A 10,684-nucleotide genomic window follows, 5' to 3' on the forward strand; every position below is an offset into this window, starting at 1 on the left:
AGTGCTCCAGCAACATTCATCAGTATGTTGATACGCACTTATGTACGTTGGGCTGTAAGCCAATCTTGGGCTCATGCAGTTTACTGTAAGAGCTCTTCACACATAACAGTAACAATCTGTGTTTGCGTATTTGAGCCCAAGATGGGTCAGTTTGTGCCTAGTCCCTCCAGGAAGTGTACCCATCTCATTAAAGAGTACAGTCCTTACAGCCAGCTTTTGTCCGCCTGGCTTTTGTATGTACAGAAGACTAGCTAGCAACAACATTTATCCCAGTGCTACCAGTTGTTTTGCCATCTGACATGTCAGCAATACAAGCACAATCTTGCAACATCCCACTCCTTTACATGATTGTCTCCCCTCGCCACAATGCAGCAAAGACAAATGGTATTCCAGGAGAGAGACTTCGGCAGAAATTATCGGCAGATGCCAGTGGGGCACCCCTGTTTCACAGGAGGTGCTTGGTATCTCTCAGGATTGAGCCTGTATGGCTTACCCAGGGGAGTCCGTGTCACATCCAGGGTTAGGTATCAGGGCTTCCTGGCTCCATGCCTTCTGTTCTGACATAGCCCTTTAGAAAGGAAATTGTAGACACAGACAGGGAGCCTTCAGTATTACAGGTGAAGCTCCCACAGTAGTTACTTTTCCCAGAACATGGATGCTCCAAGTCTTAAAACTTACATCAAGGAACAAAGCATTCCAGTTGGAGGTATGTGATTCTAGTTATTCTAATTGAGTTATATAGCTTTTAATATTTTTTTTTCAAAAAAGCTCTCCAAAATGGAGAACTCACTGAAGTCAGAATAATTTATTTTTCTTAGATATATTTTTGGAATCTGGTAATGCAGGGCTTCTGGGATCAGAAAAGTTCAAATCGCTGACTTTTCCAACATTTGAAAATGATCTCAGCAGATGCCTTTTTTGCATTCATTGGTGCTGTTTGCCTTTGTAGATAACGTACATTCAGTCCAGTCTTGGACGTAATTACTCATGTGCTGTGGTGGTGATGATCTGTGAAGTGCTCAGTTACACCTGCAGAAGTGTGGTGGAAAGGGAACTCTGTTGCCTCACTATGAACAATGCACTGTAGTCTCTTTCAGCTGCTTTATATTTTCCGCTGCCTGAGTAGCCATTTCACATCTATCTAAGGCCTTTTTCTGCTACATGAATGAAGTAGAAGGATCAAAGTATAGCAAAGTAGGCCCTAAATGTCTATTCAGTTCACATTACAACTGCTTTATAGCTCTTCTCTCATTTTATCCAGAGATTCCGTGTTAGTTTCATTCTCCACTAGAAGAGCCCCCAAATTTTCACAAAGCTGTTTTTATTCTCCCACCCCTCTTCTTTTTTTTTTTTTTTTTTTTTTTTTTTTTTTTTTACTTTTATGTTCATTATAAACTGCAAAGGTCATTTTGTTGCCACTTCTGTGCAGTTCACAGTTGCTTGTTTTCACACGTTGCCTAGATATATCCTTCAAAAAAAGTTGCGGTCAAATGCAAACATTGCTCTAACTGAACAAACTAAATTTGAGAGAGAATATTCTCTTATCCTCTTCTTATAACCTACAGAGGATGGCCAAATTAAGACAGATAATCTGACAATTGGTCTGAGCTGGGAACTCCGGCATGTGGTTCTATAGTAGGCAGGTTACCTGTGTTAGATGATTGTCATCATACAGTCACTGTCTTCATTTCTTGCATATAAAGTAAGAGCTTTATGGAAAAGAAGAGAAGGGCATTTCAAAGTTTTCTTTGTCCTGCTAAAATAAATAATGTCTCTTACACAATTTATAATTAAACTTGGCTTACTATCCCCCGCACTGTTCAAGAAGCTTTGCCTCTAAACCATGTTTGGCAGTAGAAGAAAAGTTGTTTTCCTAGAACCTCTCTTGCAGTTTTTGGGACCCTGGCTTAGAGATGTGGGACACCTGAAATGCTGATAACAGATTTTCTTCTGCTGCTAGGTGATTCTACTTACAAAAATGCTAGATTGCACTGCCAGTGGTACAAAACTACAGAGCACAGCACACATGATGTGAGAGCCTCTCTGCTAGTTTTGACAAGTCATACTATTGTACAAGATCTAGATAAGGCCACTCTCCAGTTCAAACAGTGACACTGCATTTTTGTTGAATGTTTTTTAAGCCTCTGTCCTTATTCCAGACTAACTGGGTATGCTTTGAAATAGAACCCTTTGAAATACTAAATGCACTCTAGAAAATAATGCAGTTTGAAATAAAGTGGTTTCTTTTATTTGATCCTGTAATCATTAACCTGTATGAGTCTGGGAAAGAAATTTAGATAAATGTGTCAGTCACTCTTATTTGCACTCAGCTGATGTGAGCTGACATGTTTTCATTTTGTCTTTCATGGATTTCAGCATAGGAATTCAAATGTGCACATTGTTCTCTTCTTTGAACAGAAGACCTCGGAAATAATTGTTTTGAAAATAATGATATGAAAAGTTAAAATGAACAGGTGTTGTCCAACCAGAAAGTCCAATGCATTTGACAAGAGATCCGTTAATGTGGTACTGTTGTTGTAGTTCCATCTTGCTGGAGGCTTTGAATGTATGTCTTTGTTTCTTCTAATTACATATTTGTCTGTGTTTACAAAACAGAAATTCTACATGTAGAAAGACAGAACATGATAGAAGCTTAGTTTCTTTAACACATTTGCAAGAAAAAAGGCAAAAGATCCATAAAACAAACAATTCAACCTGCAATGCTAAGGAGCTTCTTGTTGTTACTAGCACAATGGTCCCTGCAAGTGCTGCCAAGTGTCATCATTTAGAACTGAGACAGTAAAGGATTAAAGCCTTGTTATGGTGTCATAACTTATTATTGTCCTATAATGAAAAACAGAAAAATGATGACTTGTAAGAGAAACAAGTCTGTTCCTTGCCAAATCCTAATTCTGTATGTTTATTTTCTGGTTACTGTATCAGTTTCTAGTGCTCCATTGATGGTTTTTTCCTGTTTTCCTCTCCTACTACCCATTTTACCTCATTACTACCCATGGATGTTGCTTCACTAGATCCTATGGTCATGATGTTCTTTGCCAGTTATCACCTGGTGCATGGTTACTTCTGGATTGACGGATGAGATTGTATAGTAGTACGGAAATTTGCCCCAACTTTCTTCAGGTCCGGGACTGTGCAGATCAGAATAATCCTCTTCTCTTCTCCTGGGTGTTTGAGAAGGAAGAGGTTAACGCCGCACACCTCCGAACAGTCAGCCACAACATAATACTGGACAAAAGCTGGTTAAACACAAGACAGTTCGGTCTAAATTAGAAAGCACTCACCAGTGATTTGTCCTAGAGAAGGTGACAAGGTACAGTCCTGTTCTGCCACTTGAAAGTGGCAGACCTGGACAAGTGCAGGCTGACAGCAGGCATGAGCCCACTGAGACAGGGGCTTGGAGAAAAGAAGGCAAAGCAGGATCAGCTGTGGCAAGGGGGCTGTGGGCTTCAGGGGTTCTTTAGATGAGGACATCAATCGTTGTTATAATGCAGTAGGGGTAACACACAAGAGCGCGCACAAGGTCCCTGGACCTGCAGAGTGCTGAACAATTTTTGAGAGGTGTTGGTGTCAGGCAGGGGATGTTTTTTCTATTGTGTGCTTTGTGCACTGACGATCAGTCCTCTGCTTAGAGCTTGTTGTGGCTAATGCAATATGAAGAATCATCCTAATTTCATTACCAGCCTGTGGATTTTGGAACAGATAAACTATACTTAACAATTACAATCAACAGTTGATTAAGACTGTGAAATCTTAGTGTGACTTAGAATAGCTTAACAATATAAACTGCCTCCAAGATGAAGCCTCAAAATTCACATGGAGATTTGTTATTTTTGTGATCTGGGCTGAGTGAGCATTCTAAAAATACAGTGCAAATATAAGAAAGCAATGTCATGACCTTTATTATAAGCAATAAACTGCCATCCTTCTTTCTCAGGGATTTTTTATAAAAAGCAATGAGCTCATCCTATTGTGTGTTTTGCAGACTATGTGGCACTCCCAGGGAAGCACTATCAGTGTTGGAAAGAATTGGTGCAGGTTTAAAAAAGTACAATTGAAGTGGGATGCAGATGGGGACAGTTTCCACCTCCCATTAAATGCAGAGGTAGGAAGAGCTTGTCTGACGACTGAAAGGACAATGAAAGTAACTGTCTCTCAAGGGAAAGCTGTGTGCGCCAGTGATCAGGGAAAGATACTGAAAATCATACTAGTTTATTTTCTTTTCTGGTTTCTGAAACTCACTTACTCTGTGACCTTGAGCAGATCTTTCAGCTACTGTTTTCCATGAAAAAAATGGGGATGATGTTTTTTTACCTTGAAAAAATGCTTTGAGATCAGAAGATGCTAAAAATGTGGAATTTATCTTAGAAATCAAAGGTGACCCAGGAAGGTGACAGTAGAAGGAGGTCTTCACTTTTCCTGTAGTTTAACATTAGTAACACTTCGTAGAGTTCCGAGTACTGCCCTTCCATTTGTTTCCCGTATTTTGATGCCTTTGCTTCTTCTCACCCTCTCAGGCCTATTTTTGAAGGTTTTGAAGGCACAGCAGTGGCATAGCATCATAGTCTAAAAGCAGAGCAATAAAACTACGAAAAAGTTTCATCATTTTCCAAAAGTGCACGATAATACATGTGTCCCATTGCCTTCTCTCCAACACCAAAGAAACAAGGATGAATCTGGGTAGTAACCATCACCTTCTTTCTGGAAATGGCACCGGTGGAGGCTTTTCCAGGGGTAGCACTGGCTTTTTTGGTGCCTTGTAAGTCAGGAAACGTTACTGCAGCATTCCCACTCTATTTCTGTGAGCTGAGCTAAATATTACCATTACCCTTCCGTAAAGCAGCGGTGATTTCTTCTGGTCCTCAGGATTCTTCTTATGGTTTCAGGGTTCATGGCCAGGGAAGAGTTATTGTGGAGTCAGGGAGAGGTGGGTAGAGCTGAGCCCCAAACCTGGTTATGAGGCATATAGCTAGTCTGTCTGTTAGCCCTGGGCTGTAGCAGAACAGTAAAATCAGCTTGTGTGGTAACAAGGGGAAGCACTCTTTCTGGGTTGCAAGCAGAAACTATTCTGTGACCATATTATACACTGCAGGGACTTCCTCCTCACAAAGGCTTGGACATACCACAGCTGCTTCTTAGAGAAAAGGATTCTCCAGTCAGCCGTAGCCACACTGTGTGGTCTTAGCACTTATGAAATGGGATGTCTCCCTTGCATAGAATTTTCTGTCAATAAAAGATGGCTCTAAACTCTCCTCTTATTCCTCGTTTCCTTGTCAGGAAGGGTGGGTGATGCTGTCCGTTGCTCATGGCAGAAGCAAAATTAGCTCCTCTCCTCCCCTTGTGCTCTCGTTTCTGCAGGTGATGAGATGATTATAACTGCCCTCTTGACTACCATCCACCGCAGTGAATCCGCATCACAGCAAGAAAAGTACTTGCACTTCTTCCAGTCAATGATTTATTTGCTCCACAGAGAAGTGCTGGGGGATGTGGCCTTCTGCAACTGATCTTCTGAAACTTTTAACAGCTGCTTTTAAAGGTGTTTTCTGTCCCACAGAAAAAAATCTCAGTGAATCTTATGATTTCTTAGGCTCTGCCAGATCTTATATGCACAGAATTAGTAGAGATAAGTAAACTGAACTCTCCTGTACTTTGCAAGCTGGCTAAAGTATCCACTGAGTAGCTGCAATTAAGCTTGCATCATTCTTATCCAAACTACCTACTTCATGAGTAGAGAAACAAGTTGTCCAGTCATCAAAGTGCTTCCAGCAGGGTAATAGGACGTGTTAAACAGCATCACACCTGATGTCTACCTAGTCTAACGTCATGGCTTCAACGCTGATTCTGGGAGAAGGTACAAGAACCCCGGAGTGGACAGCTGAGGGACCATCTGTCTTACAAATGAAGTGCTACCTAGCTCTGGAACTGCCTGCGACCTAGCATTCCTTTTAAAAAACTTTTGTTATAGTTAATGGTGACACTGTTGGATATTCTTTATATGTATACCAGGATGTTATGTGGCATAGGCAAACGCAAGTTTAGTTTGAAAAGATGCAAAAGAAGTAGTTATTTTCCTATGCCAGGTAGTAAGATTGTTAGTGTTGTCTCCTTATTGAACTCTGCTAAAATAATAAATTTGTCATTTCCCAGGTTTCAGTCAGTAGCTAGTTCTTGTTACAGTAACCCTTGAGACTAATGGATGGTCTGCAAAGAAGTGTAAAAGCCATAAAGAATAAGTCTGCAAAGACACGATAATTTCACAACAGAGAATACATGGCCATTATAACTTTCAGTATGCCTACTGTCTCTTATTTCCTGTCTCTGTCTAAATCTGAACACGGTATTTTGCTTTCCTCCTCTGCTGCCCACTCCCTTTCCACCCTCCCTCCCCCACCCTCACAAGAATGCCCAGATTTAGCCAGATATCTTTTTGACAAATAAGTCTAGCATCAGTGCTTTTTCAAAACAAAACAAACCTGTGACATCTAATTTCAATGGACATTAAATACATGAAACTGGGGTTAGCTCTTTAGAGATTGCAGATATCATGGAGAAAGAACACAGTCAAATAATCAATCTGTTTCTGGCTAAAGGACCAAAAGGACGCTAATGCAGAGGAGCTGGTTTCTTAGGTGATGGATGATTATACAGACACCTCAGTCATAGTTGTAGCCCCGGTGGCTTGTTTCTATTCACTAAATCAGTAGGACTGCCTCTGCTCTTGCAGTACAGGCCTTTTCATAGCTGCTTACCCGACTTTTCTTCAAACTTGTTTTTATTTGCCTGTTCTTTTCTGGGTCTCAGCAAAGGTAAGAGAATACACCAATTACCTTCTAAAACAGAAAACTCTGGCTTAATTAAATTAAATTCAGAATCTGTGGTTGCACTTTTTTCCTCTCTCTACCTGACCGAAAGGCACAGAGTTCTCCCTTCTTACTGGAAAGTCTGTTTGGGCAGCTCTCTCCCTTCATGGTTGTCATCTCCCTTTTCCCTCTCTCTGCTCAAGCTTGCTCCTCCCAGTCCATCCCTAGCTAGGGCAGCCTGTTCCGCAGTATGGAGGCGGTGCGAAGCTATGCACATAGGGACCTCCTGTCCCCAGAAATCCTAAGAGATTTGAAAAGGCAGCGTCCTGACTGAAATGGCTCATTTCAGCCGTTCTCCGTACCTCTGTTTGAGGCCAAATGCTGCTGACATGAAGAAAGACAGAGGGAACCTTCTTCCTTGCTCCTATTGCTTTAGGAGAAAAGCAGGTAGGGTGCCGTTCTTTCAAGGTAAAATTAAATGATGATTTCAATTGTGATGTTTGGTATTGTAACCATCCTTTTCTTGTCAGTGCAGTTTTGATCATATGCTAATATTATCTACGGCATATTTGTTTTCCACAGACAGATGGCAAGACATTTTAGGCCAGACTCACAGGCAAGTTACTCTGACTAAAAAAAGTGTTGCATATATGTCAAGGCGCAGTCTGTGGGCATGCTCTAGGCTTGTGGCAAAAGTATGGACAGCAGATTTAGTTGTATTCTCTTCATTCTGCATATTTATTGTGCCAATAGCAAATTAAGGATAAAAAAATAAAGAATGAGCTATTATAAAGAACACAACAGTTCACATAGTAAATTGTTCCCTTACATTCTGGGCATGAAATATTATACAAAATGGCAGTTGCTCTCTGCAAAAGGCTGGGGGATTCTTGGATAATTAACAATGTAGTGTGATACTGTCTACTTTCAGCTATAGATAGGCCTTGTGTTGTTGCTCTTTTTAGTGTTTGTAAATCAGATGCACAAGACTTGTCTGAACCAAAATGAAAGTATATTTTTGCACCTTCGATGTTATGATTAGATTATTCACAGTGACACATGACAATAAATAGCGTTAGGGAACTCCACAAGCTAGTAAATGCTTTCTTCAGAAGTGTAAAGTTGTTAAATACTCAGTTCTTGCTGGTATCAGGTTAACCATGACACTGCATGGTTCAATCTTTTTCATACTGCGACTCTTGAGACAGAGTGCTCTCAGGAAGGACAGCCAGGATAGCTACAGAGTGACAAAATGACTAAAGCCTACAGAATATTTTGCTGATGCCACGGTCTAGAAAGCCAAGCTTGCTGAGGAGGAAGAGAAAGAAGAGAGGATAAGGTTCATAAATTTGTCTATATTAGTTATTTTGAACCTGGGAGAGCTCCTGGTAAACCTAAAGAGCCAACAGAGCATGGTGGTGCCTAAATGCACACCTTATGCAAACTCCTATTATCCCAATACATAATTTCACTATATTTTAAGAAATTCACCAGCTTCACAGGGACATAGTGAAACCCTCCCCAGCTCTTATTCCCAAGACCATACACTTCTGGCAATAGTGACTGCACAGATTTTATGCAGAATCCAGTTTTAAATTCTGAATAGTCCAGTGCCACCGCTGGACTGAACATGCCTTCGTTGAGTGGCCAGATGAGGGAGCTCTTAAAGTGTCCCAAGGCTCTAAGCTTTTACGATTCAGTTCTGAAGAACAGAGATTAAGTCTAGGTCAACTGGCTGAAAGTCTCACTTCTTGATAGTTCAGGGAATTCTGAGAAGAATCGAGTCATGACCAAACCCATACAAGCTGTAGTGGACTTTCAAGAATTGTTGGCAGCAGTAAGTATGATGTTTGTGTACTAATAGCCCAGTTTATGTTTTGGAAGACTCCAAAATCTCTTTATTTCTAGCATATCTGTGTTGTTTTTAGCATTGTACAATATGTTCCATGCTTAGATAATCTTTCTAAAAGTAGATGTTGATTTAACAAGAAATTGCATTTCAAGTAGTATATTTAGCTTTCAGAGTACTCTTATTAAAAAAAAAATAGCCTTTACTTTAGCCAGTAAGGCAATGGAGACCAAGTGCTTTGCACGGGTCATACAGTGAGTTAGTGACTCAGCCAAGATTAGATGATTGAATTTCATTCTTCCACTTTTTTACCCCAACCGTTAGATCCTCCTGCCTGTATAAACAGTCTGCATAGCTTGGTAAGAAGGTCAAAAAGTCAGGTCAAGTTCATTTTAAGCCATTTGAACCACTTGTGGAATGTCAGCTCTATGATCAAGTTTGTATTTAACCACAAATCTTCAAATAATTCAGTACTGGGACAAAATCTGATTGCACAGCAAGCTGAGGCTGCATAAGAGGTACAGGCCAAAAGTGTAGGTGGATCTACTAATCTTCTGCTGGAACCTCTAAAGCAGTTTACTATCTCTAGATAACAGACATTCTGCATTTTCATTAGAAAATCCAAACCCAACTGGCTACATCAGAGTTAGCTAATACACAGCCCTGCTAAACAGGGCTTGTTAGAGTATGTAAGAATAAATCCACTTAATCAGCTATTAAGAATGATGAGGAAACATTCATGATGTTTCTGCAATTTAGCAGAATAGTGTAGCAATACTCTGCAAGGAAAATAAAGGGATGTAGGGCATTCCCTTCTGTGAGTGGGAGGAATGGTTGCACCATGTGCAAGCATTTTGAATCAGTGCAGCTTGTGCTCAGAGCAGTTAAGGCAGGGTGGCATTGACTTTAGTGCAGACTAGCTCTTCCAGGCATAATCCAGCTCCAGATAGCCTTGTAGCAGAAATAAGAAATGCCTTAATTTCTGCCCCAATTATTTGCATTGTCCTGTCTTTCAGCTAGAAAGCATGGAGTATTAAGAACTAGTCTCTGCCATGAAGAGCTTCCAGTATAAGCAGCCAAGACAGGCAAACAGCTGGAGAAAGGAGCCTAGTTGGTCCCATGTTAGAGCTGAGGACTGAAGGCAAAAAGACTGTCTATGATCTCTTGTTAGTTCAGGATCCAGTTTGCTTTCATGCTCCAAGGCCCCCTCTATCCCCATTACCCAGTCTGGAGAGAACCTCTGGGCAGGAGAGCTAAGGCAGAGGACAGGTCTGGGTTACAGGGGGGGTCTCTGCTCCTACAGTGTGGGCCTAACAAACTCAAACCTGCTGGTCACAGTCACCGAAAGCTGCATTGTCGGCCAAAGGGGTTAATGGCTGTAAAACCAGTAAAGGCCAAAAACCAGTACTTACATGTTATCTGACCAAATCCAGCATTCAGAACTGGATCAGCCCAGTTTGCCACCTGCTCGCTCCTAGGTCTGAGATCCTGCAGCAGTTCTGTTTCAGAAAAAGTGGTTCCTCAGATGCTGGCATGTCTCCTTGCAGGCATGTCTCGAGCTGCCCAGGTCTGCACAGAGCCGAGCGGCTAGATGCCAACCTCTTCCCGTGGACCTGCCCCGAGACGCTGCTGCTCACCTCTGCCGGACCCATGCTGGCAGCGTCTCCCAGCACCCGACTCTAGGCCTTTGCAGAGTGGAGAAGATGGTTCATCTCCGTCCCTAGCGGCTTAGAGCATTTGCTCAGGAGGTAGGCAACCAGGCTAATTTTTTTTGGGGGCTTGCAGAGCTCCAAACCTCTATCTCCTAATTGCACTAATCATCAGTCTGAATGGTATTTTGGATTACTGCTCTGTGTCTTGAGGGGGGGAAAGGCAGAGAAAAGCACACCAGCATGTATTATAAAAAACCCTGGGCATCGATCCCTGCTACAAGGAATACATAACATACCCTGCTTGAGTATTCATTTTAAAAACAGTGTAAAGACAAAACTCCAGGTTCTTTAGCTCAGTGAGAGCC

This window comes from Dromaius novaehollandiae, chromosome W (assembly GCF_036370855.1).
Source record: "Dromaius novaehollandiae isolate bDroNov1 chromosome W, bDroNov1.hap1, whole genome shotgun sequence".
Taxonomy (NCBI): domain Eukaryota; kingdom Metazoa; phylum Chordata; class Aves; order Casuariiformes; family Dromaiidae; genus Dromaius; species Dromaius novaehollandiae.